Source organism: Leucopleurus acutus, assembly GCF_964270905.1.
Source record: "Leucopleurus acutus genome assembly, chromosome: 3".
Taxonomy (NCBI): domain Eukaryota; kingdom Metazoa; phylum Chordata; class Mammalia; order Artiodactyla; family Delphinidae; genus Leucopleurus; species Leucopleurus acutus.
The window spans coordinates 161,938,108-161,957,045 of record NC_139145.1 but is presented as its reverse complement, the minus strand read 5'-3'; the positions used below and the strand labels follow the sequence as shown (position 1 = coordinate 161,957,045).

Here is an 18,938-nt window from a genome sequence, read left to right as displayed (position 1 = left end):
TGGGTCCTCACTGCCTAGTCAAACATCTGGCACCAGTGGCTACTTACTAACTGTCCATTAAAGGGATGAGTACCAGTTGCCCTTCTAGGATGCTGAGGTCATATACTGAGCACCTTGCGTCTGTCACCTAAAACCTAACTCCAAAGGCTGAGTTGTAAGTGAACATTTTTCATTTATTGGCTGTCTTGAAACTGCCTTTAAACTTAATAATATGACAGTAATTCCTTGGCTGCTCTTAAGTGAAACGAAAAAAGCCTATTTGAGCCAAATACCCATACATCTTGGAGTTTCAAAACAGAGTCAGCATCAATTTTACGAATCCCATCTTTAAGCATTCTGTTTTTTGTGTGCCACTCATTTCCTAGTGTCAAGTAAGAATTAAGAGATACCATGCAAAGTATTTGTTAATCCAGTGAACAAAAATAGAATCGGAATGACTCCAGATTCTAGACTGAAACCAGAAGTCATTTTTGGCTGCTGGTTTGGTAAAATATCTACGAAGCGGCAAGAGGTCAGCTTGGTTCAAAGTGATGGTACAAAACTAGGAGAAAACACACCATTCCAGGAGATAACAGGAAAGGCCAGAAACAAAGCACAACAGCTTAGAACATCGAATAGTGAACTCCCACGCTTTCCCTCTGTGCCAAACCCCACCACCACCAAGGAAATCTCTAGAAATGGCAGCAAAATGCTACTTGAATTACTGAAAGGATTACGAAGAGGCAGAGGCCAGAAAAAGACTGAATAAAATATAGGTCACTAAGATGGCAAGGATCTCTTTTAAAAAGTGTAATTAATAAGAACAATTAATACTAGGTACTGAGGTATTTTTCCATGTACTAAAATACATGAACAAAATAAGGGGCTAAAAAGAATACTGCTTGTTTGTCTTCCCCTGAAAAGTATCAACAAGGCATTCTTGTTTCTCTGTAAATGTCTGTGAATGCAAAAAGGTATAAAGGCCCTGCACATCTTCTGCTAGAAATCTGGTCTAAATATCTAAAAAGCCGGAGCACCTGAGGTTTACAGAAAATGATGGGAATCTGGTTGAAATCTTAATCTGAAGAGCAAAGGTTATGTGGGATAAACGTGGCCATGTTTCTGTCAATATCATCACTCTCTGTATAGCTTGCCATCCGCCACTGAGCTCTCCCAAAAAGAGTTTGGACATCTTTCCTTTCTGGCAATATCCTTATAAAACCTTGGCAGTATTCTTATAAAAGCTAGTATCTCTTCAAGTTTCAATTTTAGGACGTTACAGATTCAAAACACAGTACAAAGACAAAGGGGCCCCCATCCCGTCTCACTCACTCCCAAATGGTCCATATTCCCATCAGAGAGCAGATCCTTCTCACAGATGCAGAGACCTCAACACTGCAAGCTTGACCCCCACTCCCCCTTTCACTACAACATGCCTACGATACTCAGGCTTCACCCATCCATGCCAATCCACCTTCATCTACTTTCCAGGGGCTACGATAATGGAGAAGAGCAGATGGAAACTGATAAGAACATGATGATGAAAATTCACCAAGTGACAGCCTCTCACCTCATGGACATCTGAAAACTGAGACGTTGCATCAAACTCAGAGCAGCCAATGCCCTCAAAGACCCCAAGATGTGCACTAGAAATGACTTGATAGCTATATATGCTCCTGTTAAAAGTATGTGAGTTAACACACTGCTGGAGGGAGTGTAAAGTGGTGCAGCTGCTTCCGAGTTGTCCAATAGGGCAAACAAAGTTACCATCTGTCCCACCAATTCCACCCCTAGGTATAGGCCCAAGAGAAATGAAAACAAATGTCCATGGAAAAAAGTTATACACAAATGTTCCTAGCAGCATTATTTCTATATGCCAAAAAGTGAAAACAATCCAATGTCTGTCAACAGATGGGTGGGTAAACACCACGTGGTATACCTATACAATGGAATACTATTCAGCAAGAAAAAGGGATGAAGTACTGATAAACGCAAACACGGATGAACCTTGAAAGCATTTTGCCAAGTGAAAGAGGTCAGACCCAAAAGGCCACACATGATATGATCCCATTTATAGCAAATGTCCAGAATAAGCAAATCCCGAGACAGGAAGTAGATTAGTGGTTGCCAGGCACTGGGGAGGATGGGAGGGGAAATGGGGAGTGACTGCTCATGGGTCTGAGGTTTCCTCTGGGTGGTAAAAATGTTCTAAAACTGATTGTGGTGATGACTGTACAACCTGTGAATCTACTTAAAACCAGTGAACTGTACACTTTAAATGGGTATCGTCTACGGGAGGTGAATCATACCTCAAATTGCTGTTTTTTTAAAAAAAATACTTGACAAACTGGAGAACAGTTATAAAACAGAACTCCACGCACTGGAGTGAAGGTTCTGAGCCCCATGTCAGGCTTTCCAACCTGGGGATCTGGCAACAGGAAGAGAAATTCCTAGAGAATCAGACTTTGAAGGCTACCGGGATTTGATTACAGGACTTCAACAGGACTGGGGGAAACAGAGACTCCACTCTTGGAGGGCACACACAAAGTAGTTTGCACATTGGGACCCAGGGGAAGGAGCAGTGATCCCATAGGAGACTGAACCAGACCTACCTGCTAGTGTTGGTGGGTCTCCTGCAGAGATGGGGGGTGGCTCTGTCTCACCGTGGGGACAAGGACACTGGCAGCTGAAGTTCTGGGGAGTACTCCTTGGCATGAGCCCTCCCAGAGTCTGCCATTAGCCCCACCAAAGAGCCCAGGTAGCTTCCAGTGCTGGGTCACATCAGGCCAACCAACCAACAGGGACGGAACCCAGCCCCACCCATCAGCAGACAAGCGGATTAAAGTTGTACTGAGCCCTGCCCACCAGAGCAACAGCCAGCCCTACCCACCACCAGTCTCTCCGAACAGAAAACTTGCACAAGCCTCTTAGATAGCCTCATCCACCAGAGGGCAGACAGCAGAAGCAAGAAGAACTACAATCCTGCAGCCTGTGGAACAAAAACCACATTCACAGAAAGACAGACAAGATGAAAAGGCAGAGGGCTATGTAGCAGATGAAGGAACAAGATAAAACCCCAGAAAAACTACTAAATGGAGATATGCAACCTTCCAGAAAAAGAATTCAGAATAATGATAGTGAAGATGATCCAGGACATCAGAAAAAGAATGGAGGCAAAGATTGAGAAGATGCAAGAAATGTTTAACAAAGACCTAGAAGAATTGAAGAACAGAGATGAACAATACAATAACTGAAATGAAAACTACACTAGAAGGAATCAATAGCAGAATAACTGAGGCAGAAGAACGGATAAGTGACCTGGAGGACAGAATGGTGGAAGTCACTGCTATGGAACAGAATAAAGAAAAAAGAATGAAAAGAAATGAAGACGGCCTAAGAGTCCTCTGGGACAACATTAAACGCAACAACATTCGCATTACAGGGGTCCCAGAAGGAGAAGAGAGAGAGAAAGGACCAGAGAAAATATTTGAAGAGATTATAGTTGAAAACTTCCCTAATATGGGAAAGGAAACAGCCACCCAAGTCCATGAAGCGCACAGAGTCCCAGGCAGGATAAACCCAAGGAGAAACACACTGAGACACAGAGTAATCAAGTTGGCAAAAATTAAAGACAAAGGAAAATTATTGAAAGCAGCAAGGGAAAAACAACAAAAAACACACAAGGGAACTCCCATAAGGTAAACAGCTGATTTCTCAGCAGAAACTCTGCAAGCCAGAAGGGAGTGGCATGACATATTTATTTAAAGTGGTGAAAGGGAAGAACCTTCAACCAAGTTTCCTCCACCCGGCAAAGATCTCATTCAGATTCGATGGAGAAATCAAAAGCTTTACAGACAAGCAAAAGCTAAGAGAATTCAGCACAACCAAATCAGCTCTACAACAAATGCTAAAGGAACTTCTCTAAGTGGGAAACACAAGAGAAGGACCTACAAAAACAAACCCATGACAATTAAGAAAATGGTAACAGGAACATACATATCGATAATTACCTTAAACATGAATGGTTTAAATGCTCCAACCAAAAGACACAGGCTTGCGGAATGGATACAAAAACAAGACCCATATATATGCTCTCTACAACAGACCCACTTCAGACCTAGGGACACACACAGACTGAAAGTGAGGGAATGGAAAAAGATATTCCATGCAAATGGAAATCAAAAGAAAGCTGGAGTAGCAATACTCATATCAGGTAAAATAGACTTGAAAATAAAGAATGTTACAAGAGACAAGGAAGGACACTACATAATGATCAAGGGATCAATCCAAGAAGAAGATATAACAATTATAAATATATATGCACCCAACATAGGAGCACCTCAATACATAAGGCAACTGCTAACAGATATAAAAGAGGAAATTGACAGCAACACAATAATAGTGGGGGACTTGAACACCTCACTTACACCAATGGACAGATCATCCAAACTGAAAATAAATAAGGAAACAGAAGCTTTAAATGACACAATAGACCAGATAGATTTAACTGATATTTATAGGACATTCCATCCCAAAACAGCAGATTACACTTTCTTCTCTAGTGCACATGGAGCATTCTCCAGGATAGATCATATCTTGGGTCACAAATCAAGTCTCAGTAAATTTAAGAAAACTGAAATCATATCAAGCATCTTTTCTGACCACAATGCTATGAGATTAGAAATCAATTACGGGAAAAAAATGTAAAAAACACAAACACATGGAGGCTAAGCAATGTTACTAAATAACCAAGAGACAACTGAAGAAATCAAAGAGGAAATCAAAAAATACCTAGAGACAAATGACAATGAAAACACGACGATCCAAAACCTATGGGATGCAGCAAAAGCAGTTCTAAGAGGGAAGTTTAGAGCAATACAAGCCTACCTCAAGAAACAAGAAAAAGCGCAAATAAACAATCCAACCCGATGCCTAAAGGAACTAGAGACAGAAGACAAAACCCAAAGTTAGTAGAAGGAAAGAAATCATAAAGATCAGAGCAGAAATAAATGAAATAGAAACAAAGAAAACAATAGCAAAGGTCAATAAAACTAAAAGCTGGTTCTTTGAGAAGATAAACAAAATTGATAAACCATTAGCCAGACTCATCAAGAAAAAGAGGGGGAGGACTCAAATCAATAAAATTAGAAATGAACAAGGAGAAGTTACAAAAGACATCGCAGAAATACAAACCATCCTAAGAGACTACTACAAGCAACTCCATGCCAATAAAATGGACAACCTGGAAGAAATGGACGAATTCTTAGAAAGGTGTAAATTTCCAAGACTGAACCAGGAAGAAATAGAAAGTATGAACAGGCCAATCACAAGTAATAAAATTGAAACTGTGATTAAAAATTTTCCAACAAATCCAGGACCAGATGGCTTCACAGGTGAATTCTATCAAACATTTAGAGAAGAGCTAACACCCATCCTTCTCAAACTCTTCCAAAAAATTACAGAGGAAGGAATACTCCCAAACTCATTCTATGAGGCCACCATCACCCTGATACCAAAACCAGACAAAGATACTACAAAAAAAGAAAATTACACACCAATATCACTGATGAATATAGATGCAAAAATCCACAGCAAAATAACAGCAAACAGAATCCAACAACACGTTAAAAGGATCATACACCATGATCAAGTGGGATTTATCCCAGGGATGCAAGCGTTTTTCAATATATGCAAATCAATCAATGTGATACACCATATTAACAAACTGAAGAATAAAAACCACATGATCTTATCAATAGATGCAGAAAAAGCTTTTGACAAAATTCAACACCCATTTATGATAAAAACTCTCCAGAAAGTGGGCAGAGAGAGCCTGTCTCAACATAATAAAGGCCATATGTGACAAACTCACAGCAAACATCACTCTCAATGGTGAAAAATTGAAAGCATTTCCTCTAAGATCAGGAGCAAGACAAGAATGTCCACTCTCACCACTATTAATCAACATAGTTTTGGAAGTCCTAGCCACAACAATCAGAGAAGAAAAAGAAATAAAAGGAATACAAATGGGAAAAGAAGAAGTAAAACTCTCACTGTTTGCAGATGACATGATACTATACATAGAGAATCCTAAAGATGCCACCAGAAAACTACTAGAGCTAATCAATGAATCTGGTGAAGTTGCAAGATACAAAATTAATGCACAGAAATCTCTTGCATTCTTATACACTAATAATGAAACATCTGAAAGAGAAATTAAGGAAACACTCCCATGTGCCACTGCAACAAAAAGAATAAAATACCTAGGAATAAACCTACCTAGGGAGACAAAAGACCTGTATGCAGAAAACTATAAGACACTAATGAAAGAAATTGAAGATGATAATGACAGATGGAGAGATATACCATGTTCTTGGATTGGAAGAATCAACACTGTGAAAATGACTATACTACCCAAAACAATCTACAGATTCAATGCAATCCCTATCAAATTACCAATGGCATGTTTTACAGAACTGGAACAAAAAAATCTTAAAATTTGTATGGAGACACAAAAGACCCCAAATAGCCAAAGCAGTCTTGAGGGAAGAAAACGGAGCTGGAGCAATCAAGCTCCCAGACTTCAGACTATACTACGAAGCTACAGTAATCAAGACAGTATGGTACTGGCACAAAAACAGAAATATAGATCAATGGAACAGGATAGAAAGCCCAGAGAGAAACTCACGCACCTATGGTCAACTAATCTAAGACAAAAGAGGCAAGGATATATAATGGAGAAAAGATAGTCTCTTCAATAAGTGGTGCTGGGAAAACTGGACAGCTACATGTAAAAGAATGAAATTAGAACACTCCCTAACACCATACACAAAAATAAACTCAAAATGGATTAGAGACCTAAATATAAGACCGGATACTATAAAAGTCTTAGAGGAAAACACAGGAAGAACACTCTGACATAAATCACAGCAAGATCTGTTTTGATCCACCTCCTAGAGTAATGGAAATAAAAACAAAAATAAACAAATGGGACCTAATGAAACTTCAGACCTTTGCACAGCAAAGGAAATCATAAGCAAGACGACAAGACAACCCTCAGAATGGGAGAAAATATTTGCCAACGAATCAACGGACAAGGGATTAATCTCCAAAATATCTAAACAGCTAATGCAGCTCAATATTAAAAAAACAAGTAGCCCAATCCAAAAATGGGCAGAAGACCTAAGTAGACATTTCTCCAAAGAAGACATACAGATGGCCAAGAAGCACATGAAAAGCTGCTCAACATCACTAATTATTAGAGAAATGCAAATCAAAAGTACAATGAGGTATCACCTCACACCAGTCAGAATGGCCATCATCAAAAAATCTACAAACAACAAATGCTGGAGAGGGTGTGGAGAAAAGGGAACCCTCCTGCACTGTTGGTGGGAATATAAATTGATACAGCCACTATGGAAAACAGTATGGAGGTTCCTTAAAAAACTAAAAACAGGGGCTTCCCTGGTGGCGCAGTGGTTGAGAGTCCGCCTGCCCCGATGCAGGGGACACGGGTTCATGCTCCGGTCCAGGAATATCCCACATGCCACGGAGCGGCTGGGCCCGTGAGCCATGGACGCTGAGCCTGCGCGTCCGGAGCCTGTGCTCCGCAACGGGAGAGGCCACAACAGTGAGAGGCCCGCGTACCGCAAAAAAAAAAAAAAAAACCTAAAAACAGAACTACCATACAACCCAGCAATCCCACTACTGGGCATATACCCTGAGAAAACCGTAATTCAAAAAGACACATGCCAATGTTCATTGCAGCACGATTTACAATAGCCAGGTCATGGAAGCAACCTAAATGTCATCAACAGACGAATGGATAAAGAAGATGTGGTATATACCTACAATGGAATACTACTCAGCCATAAAAAGGAACGAAACTGGGTCATTTGTAGAGACCTGGATGGATCCAGAGGCTGTCATACAGAGTGAAGTAAGTCAGAAAGAGAAAAACAAATATCGTGTATTAACACATATATGTGGAATGTAGAAAAATGGTACAGATGAACAGTTTGCAGGGCAGAAGTTGAGACACAGATGTAGAGAACAAATGTATGGACACCAAGGGGGGAAAGCTGGGGGAGGGTGGTGGTGAGATGAATTGGGAGATTGGGATTGACATATATACACCAATATGTATAAAATGGATAACTAATAAGAACCTGCTGTATAAAAAAATAATTAAATAGAATTCAAAAATTCAAAAAAAAAAAATTAATGCTACCTAGGAAGTTATCAGGTCAACTAAAAAATTTGCTTATGGCTGTTTGTTTGGATAAAAATATTGTATATTAAATTTCCTGAAGTTGAAAACACTACTGTGTAAATGTAAGAGAATATTATTATTTAGAGGAAATCCTCACTGAAATATTTGGGGGTGAAGGGGTTTATGCAAGTAACTTACTCTTGAATCATTCAGAAAAATGTTATGTATATATATCATTTGTGTGTGTCTGTGTGAATACATGTAGATCTAGATGTATATGGAAGAGAAACAGCAAACAGTAAAGCAAATAGAGTAAAATGCTAATGTGTGAAGCTATGTAAAGGATATGTGGGTGTTCGTTGTACTATTGTTATTCTTGCAACTTTCTTTAAGATTGAAATTATTTCCAAAAAAGTTAAGAAAATAAAATATGAAAGCTTTCTCTTTCCTGATTTTTTTTCTATGCATATACGTCACACACAGAGGTGTTTTAAAGCATAAAGAGGATAGAGCTATATATTTTTAAAAATAAAGATAAAAATAAAAAAGTAAAAAAAAAATACTTGAGTTAAGCACTTGGCCCGGACGGTGACACATGCAGACACTTCATATACACCGATGCCCTTCCCTCGTGGGCACACCGAGCCCCCCTCAAACGCTGAAACTCACCAGCTGGAGCCCCTCTGACACCATGCTGACCACCAGGCACCAAATGGGAACCAAGGGCTGGAACTCAGTAAAACCAGCAGTCCCGGAACGAGGAAGGTCAGCCCAAGCACGACAAGTGGACCCAACCCATAAAAATCAGAGGCTCAGAGCTGAGCACGGAGCAGTGCAGCTGAGCCCCAGGCAGTCTGGAGGCACAGGGCCAGGAAGAGAGCAGAGGAGGGAAGGGACGGAGCCAGGAAGGAACAGGCTGAGGACGCCCACGTCCCCCTCACACCGGACTGGCCTGGCCATTGTCCCTGGGTGCGCCCTGCTCCTTCCCACCCCCTGTTCCCTGCCAGCTGTTCTCCAGGCACCTCATCATCTTGCCACCAACCCGTCCCTGTCTGGTTTTACACCTGCTTGTGTAAGAGCACTGCAACCCTAACAAGGGGCCTTGCCATGCACACCTCATCCAAGGTAAAGTGCCTGTCCACCATTCAGACAGGAGAGCCCTTGGCTGTCCACATGCTGGGTCCCCCAGGCCCCGGCCCCTAAATGCCTCTGGCCTCGGTTTCAGGGGTAACAGGACAGAACTCCACACACTTCCAAATGCCATAACGCGCCCGTCAGGAAGGCACTCAAGCTCCATAAAGCATGGGCATCTTCCCTGTGGCCACATGCGGCAGATACAGGTGTATGCGGTGGAGACAGGCACACCTGGCCCCTGCCCCAGACGGTCTGCCTGGGCAGAGGTTTGCAGTGGAGGTTTCTGCAATCGGCTTACGAAGAGAACCACACGGGTGACAACTGAGAACCACTGAAGAGCACCCGAGACCACGGTCTCTCCTCAACCCTGGAGCACAGTCTGAAAGCTCATGCCACGTGCCTGGCGCGACCCTGGAGATTCCTGGACCAGAAGGCTCCTGGGACACTGAAATAACAGTTAAAAAGAGCTTGGTGCAGCACCCAGCCATGGTCCACACGTGCTGAACATCATTATTACTGATGTTCTACTGAGGCACCCCCAGGTGACTGGGTGGGGAGAGAGAACCCAGGAAAAGGGCCCATGAAACAGTCACCATGAACAGACAGGGCACTGTCAGCAGGACAGAATCTATAGGATATTAACCAGCTGAATATTAGGGAAGAAGAAGGGTTTCAGGATTTACATGCTTGGGTGATTTAGTAGGACACTTCAGGGAAATAAAAAAGTGAGGAGGGGACTTCCCTAGTGGCACAGTAGTTAAGAATCCACCTGCTAATGCAGGGGACACAGGTTCGAGCCCTGGTCCAGAAAGATCCCACATGCCGCGGAGTAACTAAGCCCGTGCGCCACAACTACTGAGCCCACGTGCCACAACTACTGAAGCCCACGCACTCTAGGGCCTGTGAGCCACAACTACTGAGCCTCCGCTTGCTGCAACTAGAGAAAGCCCGCACTCAGCAACAAAGACCCAATGCAGCCAAGAATAAATAAATAAATTTATTTTTTTTTTAATGTGAGGAGGAAGAAGATTTCAGAGATTCTGGTAGCAATTCAGCACCTACGTAGTAAAAAATAAATACATAAATAAACAACCCCCCACGTTCAAGATTACCTGTAAGACCAGGGTTCAAGTCTCTGTTCCCCCATGCCCTTCACTTTGGCAACCCACATCATTACAGTCACAAGAGGCGATCTGTGTACTTTAATTCCAAGTGTAGTGGAGAAGGAAGGAAGAAGGTAGGAGCCCGGGTGGCCAGGTAAAAGATGGGCAGACGTGTGCATGCATGAAGGAGATGAGAAGGACCTGGGGTGAACAGTCTAGCAAGCTCTGGCAATCTCTGGGCAGGATTCCTACTGACAGGCTGTGGCCCAGTGATTAAAAAGAAAAATTAAAACAGAAGAGCCTAAGCAAGCGCAACTGCCCTAAGAGACCCTGTGCTTTACGTTTCACTGGCAACATTTGATTCCTTCTGTTCATAGAAGCCCTTGTGAAAAAGGCTGTGGTCTAGTACTTACCGCTCCAGGGACAGAGCTGCTCCTGACACACTGTAAACTACATCAAATGTATAGTGTTTACATGTCTTCAGAGGAGGTGTTGTAAGTTGCCAATATGGTACAACAAAAAATAGGCTCTAAGCCCTTATTTTAAAGATCTGGCTGCTACAGATAAACTTAAAACCAATATATGGGGTGGGGGGGGAAAGAGTTTCAACATAGGGAGAACTATCTTTGTTTAAAAAATAAAAGAGGTGATTTTAAAATGTTTAGAAGGTGTTTACATATCCCTAAAAACAGCCCCTCACCCCTGCAAAAAAATATATTATTAAGAAACAATGCAAGTTTTCAAATGAATTCAGTTTTAAGGTTGTTAAGGTCTTTTCATTGTGTGTTAGAAGAATTATTATGGGTAATTATTTTGTGGGTTGAGCTAAGCCTATTAAAATGGAGACAATACTTCTGTACAAAAGGTAGGAACAAATTATTAGCAACATGAACAATTCTGTTAAGCAAGCTAAAACTCAACAGTCAAGACAGATTTTCCAGATTTTAGAAAAATGACACTACTGACACTGAAATTTGCCTCCATGAATTTAATACCCTTTAAATTATGTGTGAGTAAGCATGAAATAGCAGAGATGAAGGTTCATTTCCATTTGAAAATATTTTAATTTTTCAGATTTCTCCAAGACAGAAAGGACAGTTACAATTCACCAGCTCCACAGACCATCAAAACGGAGGAGCCTTTGTGGTCTGAGACACTTAATCATTAATTCAGACGCTCCAACAAAGCCACGCTCTATTTGAACTTTTAACAATGGAAGCTGAATCCTATGCCAACTCTTCTCACAAACTATTTTTCATTAATAAGCTTTTCGTAAGTGTGTCTAATAATTAAAGCCCATGATCTCTTTGTCCTGGCCTCATTATTCCAGAGTCCGGCAGGCTTGGGCTTGGAGGTTTTTCACTGGTCCAGTACATATTAGCTCACACCCAGGCTCAGCCGTAATGTTTCCTGCTGAGATGAGCACAGTATCTGATAACTAGACAAAGCAGACTGAATCAGAGAAGCCATGAGACTAATCTTTGGGGGGATTGCTATGTAGCAGTATTACTACGTGATAAACAGAAGATCAGGGGGCCAGTACATTCTTGGTTTCACAGTATAAAGTAAGCCCTTAGAAAACAGCGTCTTACAGAAAATCCTTCCCAAGTATCTGTACCCTTTCGAAAATGTGTCCCCACACCTGTCAAAGTGTAAATAAGTGTCATTTCTTTTTCTTTTTTTTAAATTTATTTTATTTATTTATTTTAGGCTGCATTGGGTCTTCGTTGCTGCACGTGGGCTTTCTCTAGTTGCGGCGAGCAGGGGCTACTCTTCGTTGCGGTGCACGGGCTTCTCATTGCGGTGGCTTCTCTTGCTGCGGAGCACGGGCTCTAGGCATGCGGGCTTCAGTAGTTGTGGCTCGTGGGCTCAGTAGTTGTGGTGCATGGGCTTAGTTGCTCCGCGGCACGTGGGATCTTCTGGACCAGGGCTCGAACCTGTGTCCCCTGCATTGGCAGGTGGATTCTTAACCACTGTGCCACCAGGGACACCCCATAAGTGTCGTTTCTGATGCCATGTGTTGACCGAGATGGGGGTCTAAGGCGTCTGCTCACCTGCCTTTCGCAAAAAGCTCTTTTGTTCAAAGTGCATTGCCTCCATGCCTGGCCCCGTGCAGGAAGCCGAGGAGATAAAAGACGGATGAGAAAGGGTGCCGAGAGCCAGTCACGGGGAGGGGCGGGTGGGGAAACTCATCCTGAAAGTGCCTTTAAAAGGTGCTGCAATAAAGGTGCAGGGGCTCCAGGCAGAGGGAGAGGAACTCCACCAGGGAAACCACCTCCTCACAGGGATCCTGTCACTTCAGTGATGTGACCTGACGTGAGTCAATCCATTACCTTCCTAAACTGTCCAAAGTCGGTAAAAACACCCCCTCCTCCGTTATAGGGCTGTGTGAGCATCAGACAGGTGGCTACCACGCACAGGTCGAAAGGACCTGGGCGCTTAGGCATCACTGCTGCCAATAGATGATGCCTGACTGCTCCCGTCGGCTCAGCCCTGCACTGTCAAAGGCTTGTTTCTTTGGAAATCCTGCTGTGGACTCTGGTTCCGCTTGCCCTGCTTCCTCCTGTCCCCCTTGTACCCTGAGCTCATGGCTACTCATTTATGAGGCCAGTGCCTCCAGTCCTGGCAGCGAGCTGAAACCACACACAGCTGGCCCAGGGCAGCACCTACCTCCACACATCACAAAACCTCCCCCGTGCTCCAGCTTAAAGCGTGCTCCCCACTCCACCCTCCCCTTTTAAATTTCTAAGGCAATGACCTACCCCCAACATTTCCACAACCTGTGTGTGCACATCTATACACACGTATATGCATGAATACACATACACACGTGCATATACAATTACAGCAATTCTTAACTAGATGACCAGGCAGGTACTTATATTCTGTCTGGCAGTCAGTCCTCTGGGAAGGTGCTCTTCTACCCCCAATTTTATAAATGAGAAAACTGAGACCCAGAGATCCCAATTAACTTGGCTAAAGTCACGCAGTTAGTATGTGACGGGCAGGGCTGGTAGCCGAAGGTCCACCTATCAGAATACGTCAGACTATGAAACAAGAAAGGCTCGTGTACCCCCAGTGCATGTTATAGTTTCCTGTTTCAAAATATGTTGTTTCGTTTGTTTCCCTAAGGTCCTAGAACTCCTTTATCTAACTTTCTAAATAATATTAAAACAGTCACTGTCACCTGCCCATTGCTAAAAACCAAGTTTAAAAGAAACAGTATTTTAAAAACGTCTATGCAAAGTACTTGGACTTGGCACATCAAGTACGTAGTGGTGGGTAAAATTACAGATTTTCTTCTTTTAAAGGAGTGAAATGGTCACGGGATATAGGAAGTTAAACACTTAACCAAAAAGCTTCTAGGTCTTCTGAGGTTCATTTAAAACATCCAAACTTGTTTGAACAAGTTAAGCTAGGAAGGTTAAGTGAGGACACCAGTAAATAATAATTACCTGGTTACATAAGAGCTTCAAATACTTAACCCATATTACTTCATTGTAATTTATCCCAACAAACAAAAAGCCTCACACACAACAGGGAAAAAGTGCGTTGTCCTAAGTCACTCGATGAATCAGCTACTAAACTAGTCACAAATCACAATCCACTCACTTTTCTGTTCCCTCCTCCCCTCAAAGAAAAAACCACTGTGTTCCATGTTTCCACCCAGGTTTCCCCCTGAATCCTTAAAATGACTCGTTAATATCATATTACCAGAAAACCATTTTCTTCCAAGCAACTTTTATCCACTTTTTTCATTTGAATAATTCTTTATCTGATTCAGGGTTGGTCAATTGGGCCCTGAGTATTTTCCATAAATTGAAGAAACACACATTTCATTCCTATCAGATCCCCATCACATATTAACACAGATCTTTAATTTTCATAGTTTTGTTTTTCCAGTCTCAGAGCACCTTAGTGAACAGTAAGTGCTCAGAGTAAGTGAACAGAAAATGTAAGTGAACAGAAAATGATTCCTGAAAATAAAGATTATATCCAATGACTCCAAGACTTATCCACACATCTTTTCCAACAACTCTGTCTAATTGTGCTACAAAAAAAAAAGAGCCAATCAAAACAGGCAAATGTGTAGTTATGAAAGTAATTATGATATGAAATGCAGAATATTAAAAAATGAAACAAGAAAATTTACTCAGTTTATCTTTCTGCTGGTTAAATTAATCTACCAGAACTAAATGTCGAGTTGTTTTTTTGAAAAGAAAAGGATGCGTGGTCTTACAGCATTATTAGAACACAAAACTGGTATAAACAGGATCCTAGAACCTAATCCACACTCAATCATTAATTCTGTTTCACCTTGTATATTAGTTTTTGTCCTTAAAACTAATGTCAACCCAACTGTGAAATCAGGTGAAAGTTATAACGACATTAAGAACACGTGTTATACTGACTACATTATTCTCAATCAATGGTTCTTAAATCAAGGTCTGCACAACTCTGAAAGTTTCACAGAAACCACAGTTAAGAAATCGGGGGCAGACCCCTCCTCACATAGTCTGTAAAATTTGTAAATTCTCCAGTAAGTTTTCATCCAAAACAGAGGACCATATATATATATATATGTATGTATATTTCCTTCTTTGAATTAATTATCCTACAAAACCTAGAACTGAAGACTTAACTAGGTATGTTAAAATGATCAAAAGCCTCATCTTTAAGCAAAAGGGATGAGAATGATTTAAAGTGCCTGCTACAACACTAAACCTCTCACTGAGACAAAGCCCAGAAATTACAAACCTGGAGTTGGGAGTACAGTTCCTCCCATTAGGTGAAAGACCCCTATTGTTGAATTAATTGTAGTGGGGAATGTCAAACGCTTAACTGAGGCTGCTAATTTTCAATAGCCAAGTGAGATATATAAGACAACGGAATGAGTTTTTCATAAAGCTTAATTTCTTCCATTTAAAAAGCTGTTGTCTTTCAGCCTGAAATTTTGTCCTTCCTGCTTTCGGTGTGTTAAAATTGTCTTTCAAAATTAAAATGATGGGTGAAGAGTTATTAAGTGCCCTTACCTGACAATATAAAAGATGGGATAACTCTTTGCTGGTCTCCTAGAATATCTGAATGCAGGACTCCAAAGGCCTGAGAACCACTAAGCTACTGGATCTGGCCACTGGGAAACACAGAATGCAAACCAATCATAGCAAAGTCTTCGTGGGTCGTATATGGATTTTGTTTTCCAAGTAAAATGAGGCCAAACAGAAAGTCAGGCTATTAGAGGACTAATTATAACATTAGTTGCGGTGTCATAAGATTCAACAGGATTTGGATGAAGCTTCCTACACACCAAGTTTTTTGCAACTCTGAAAACCACCTTGAAATCATGGAAGGATGATGGTCATTTCTGGGTGTGAGACAAAATGTTCTGGATGGACCTGTCAAGTCTCTTTTCTTCCTTCCCTCCCACACCTCAGCATAAAGGCTAACACCTGGCTCCAGAGAGTCCATTATCATAAACAGAAACCCTCCCAGATTTTGATCATCACAAAAGAGCGCAGGTTTCACTGATCATCTTCTGACGCCTGTATTATCCTGGTTCTTTGCTGTCAAAAGTAGCTAAAACAGGATGACGAGAAGTTGGGTGGCCACAAAGAGGTTTATAATTAGCCAGTGGTATTAAAAGGTGGGGAAGATCATCTTCACTGTGTAGGGTTGCCTTTGTAGTGATGCTTCATTAATACGTGACAGGTACTAAGTACATATGATGTCAGCACATCCCTAACACTCTCACGCTCCCTCTCTATTCCTCAGACCAACCCTGAAAGGTTAAGTGTTACCATTTTACTAACTGTCCAAAGTCATTCAGTTGGTGGCAGAGTCATAGCTGCAACTCTGCTCTTTGTCACCAAGTTTGTATTCAATCTAAAATACACCTCTTCATGGGGCTTCCCTGGTGACGCAGTGGTTAAGAATCCACCTGCCAATGCAGGGGACACGGGTTCGAGCCCTGGTCCAGGAAGATCCCACATGCCGCGGAGCTACTAAGCCCGTGCGCCACAACTATGAGCCTGCGCTCTAGAGCCCGTGAGCCACAACTACTGAGCCTGCGCGCCTAGAGCCCGTGCTCCGCAACAAGAGAAGCCATCGCAACGAGAAGCCCGCGCACCGCAACAAAGAGCAGCCCCTGCTCGCCGCAACTAGAGAAAGCTCGCGCACAGCAACAAAGGCCCAATGCAGCCAAAAAATAAAGAAATAAAATTAATTTATTAAAAAAAAGAATGAAACACTTTCTTAATGTCTTTCTTTCTGCACTTAATTTCTTTACTACAGAAATTAAAATTAAATGCATGCTGTTCATTTCTGAAAAATAATGTCACCTTTCCAAACCTTTACCCTCCCCCCACCCACCTGCTTCTCCCAATATCGTTTACGACTGGTGTTCCCTAGTTAAGTCTTTGGGAAACACTAGTAGCTAATACTGCTGATAGGAGTTGATACCTACCAGCTATGTACATAAGGACCAGTCTCTCCTCCAGACAACCCAAGAGGCCAGTTTACATCAGCATCACCAACATTACCGGTTACAGTTACCTTGGCAACTAGGTAAATAGGTGTAAGTCCTCGAGGGTGGAGACCATGGCTCTTCTTCAGTTGTGCCTAGGCCATCAGCATATCTTAGAGGCATATGAGGTTTTCCAACTACATTTAGAAATATGATTATTACTCAGGAAGGTTAAAATAGCAACTATTTGCAGTCCTTAAAGTCTTTGCATTACCTCTAAAGCAGTTTTCTCCTTCCATTCTGATAACTGAAAAACAGCTTCAGGCCATAATCTTCACATTATGTGCCTTTACTGATTGCTACAACCTTATCTGCTGCTGGACAACAGTAGCGATACAATCCACTGCCCCACCTATTTTTTTTTAAACACAATGGCTTTTCCACAGGTAACTAAAATAAATTCAAAAGACAGCTTCTAAGTTTAAGACTAGTCTTAAGAAAAACATTCATAGAAAAGTCAGTTACAACTAAATTTGTATCATTAAAGAGTGTCTTTTTCTACGCCACCAGAAAAAAGCACACACCTATAAAAGCACAAGTCCGCAAAGAAAAAAGGCTGAATTATGAGGATACATTGAGAGACTGTTGCAGGGTCTGTGGCTGGGAGGGAAAACGTTATCCCACGGCACACTGATACAAGACCAAAGTATTTCAGGTTCTGGCTTCCTTTTCTTGTCTACACTGAAACCAAATCCTGGTTGCATGTTTCAGACATAAGTTAAACATCTGGCAAAAAAAACCGATGAACAGCAAATTTAGAGAAACATCCAGTGGTGTTAAATAAATGTACCTACTTCAGAAGACACTTGTTCACAAAATATTTGAAGTAGCAAACTTGGTCATGGGAAAAAAAACCCTATTTTTTTCTTCCCCAACTTGGTCTGAAATCTTTCCAACATTTCAAAGCGTCTAAAATATATGCCAACCCATACAAAAGAAATCAAGATGGCAGGCTGCGTACATCTGCCTTAACCTAAAAACAAAAAGCCATTTTGCTCTGTCTTTACAGCCAGCATAATAAAAGCACAAGAAGCCCAGATGGCTCAGACTCTCTTTATACAGAGTAACCGAGAAGACTGACATTTAAACTATTTATTCAGCAAGTCGGATCCTAACGGCAATTTTAGACCCGGAATTTCTATAAGACAAAGAGAAATGCTTTTAGGCAAGTAAAAAATTGTTCTCTGCTGATATCCCTTCTGCATATGAGTCCATTCTGCCTAGCCCAGCAATTGTAAGAAAGATGTTTTTATCAAAGAGCACCGTGAATTCATTCAGCTATTTCTTATTTATACTGGCTTGAAGTATTAAACCTGACACTCCAACCCCCAGTTGCTTAAGTTTTGGGGGTTTTTTTGGTTTTTTTTTTAAAGAATTTTAGAAAGCAAAAGAAAATAAATTCTCAGTTAAAGAGCCTAAGAACGGGAATGGACATTGGCAGGGAGAAAGATGAGGAAAAGGCCCCATATCGGTAAGCTCAACCTAATAGCAACTCTGACACCTTCAAGCAAGCACTCTAAAAGCTGCTGGGAGGAAGTGAGGTGGTAAATAATTCACCCTGGGTTTTTCCTGCCATGTAAAATGGCTTTTCCCTAAACCGTAGACAGCATAAAAACTTTATCTCTACCCTGGGGTCAATTTTACATTTCTGAACTTGAAGTCTTTCAGGGAGAGGATGAAAAAGTAGCCATTATGTCCCGGCGATTTTCTGTTTCCCCGTATGACTCATATTTTTTAAGAAAAACTTATATACTTAAACCCAGAGGCGGTGGCCCCTTAGGAATCTCACCTCCAGTCGCCTAGCTTCTTTCTGTATTCGAAAGTCAGGTCCCAGGAACTGACAAGCCCCGACATTGCTTCTGTCTACGTAACAGAGAAGTGACAACAAACATATCTTTATGAATGATACTTTAAAAATTAGAAATTTGGGTCACATGGTTGTTAGGATCAAATTGAGATCAAATTGAGTTAGGATTCAAACTGTAGA

At 41.6% G+C, this 18,938-nt stretch overlaps 1 protein-coding gene across 1 annotated transcript in view; it reads right to left on the bottom strand.

Moving 5' to 3' along the window:
• Positions 1-18,938, bottom strand: part of MYO10 (myosin X) — a 218,403-nt gene that overhangs the window by 129,988 nt on the left and 69,477 nt on the right.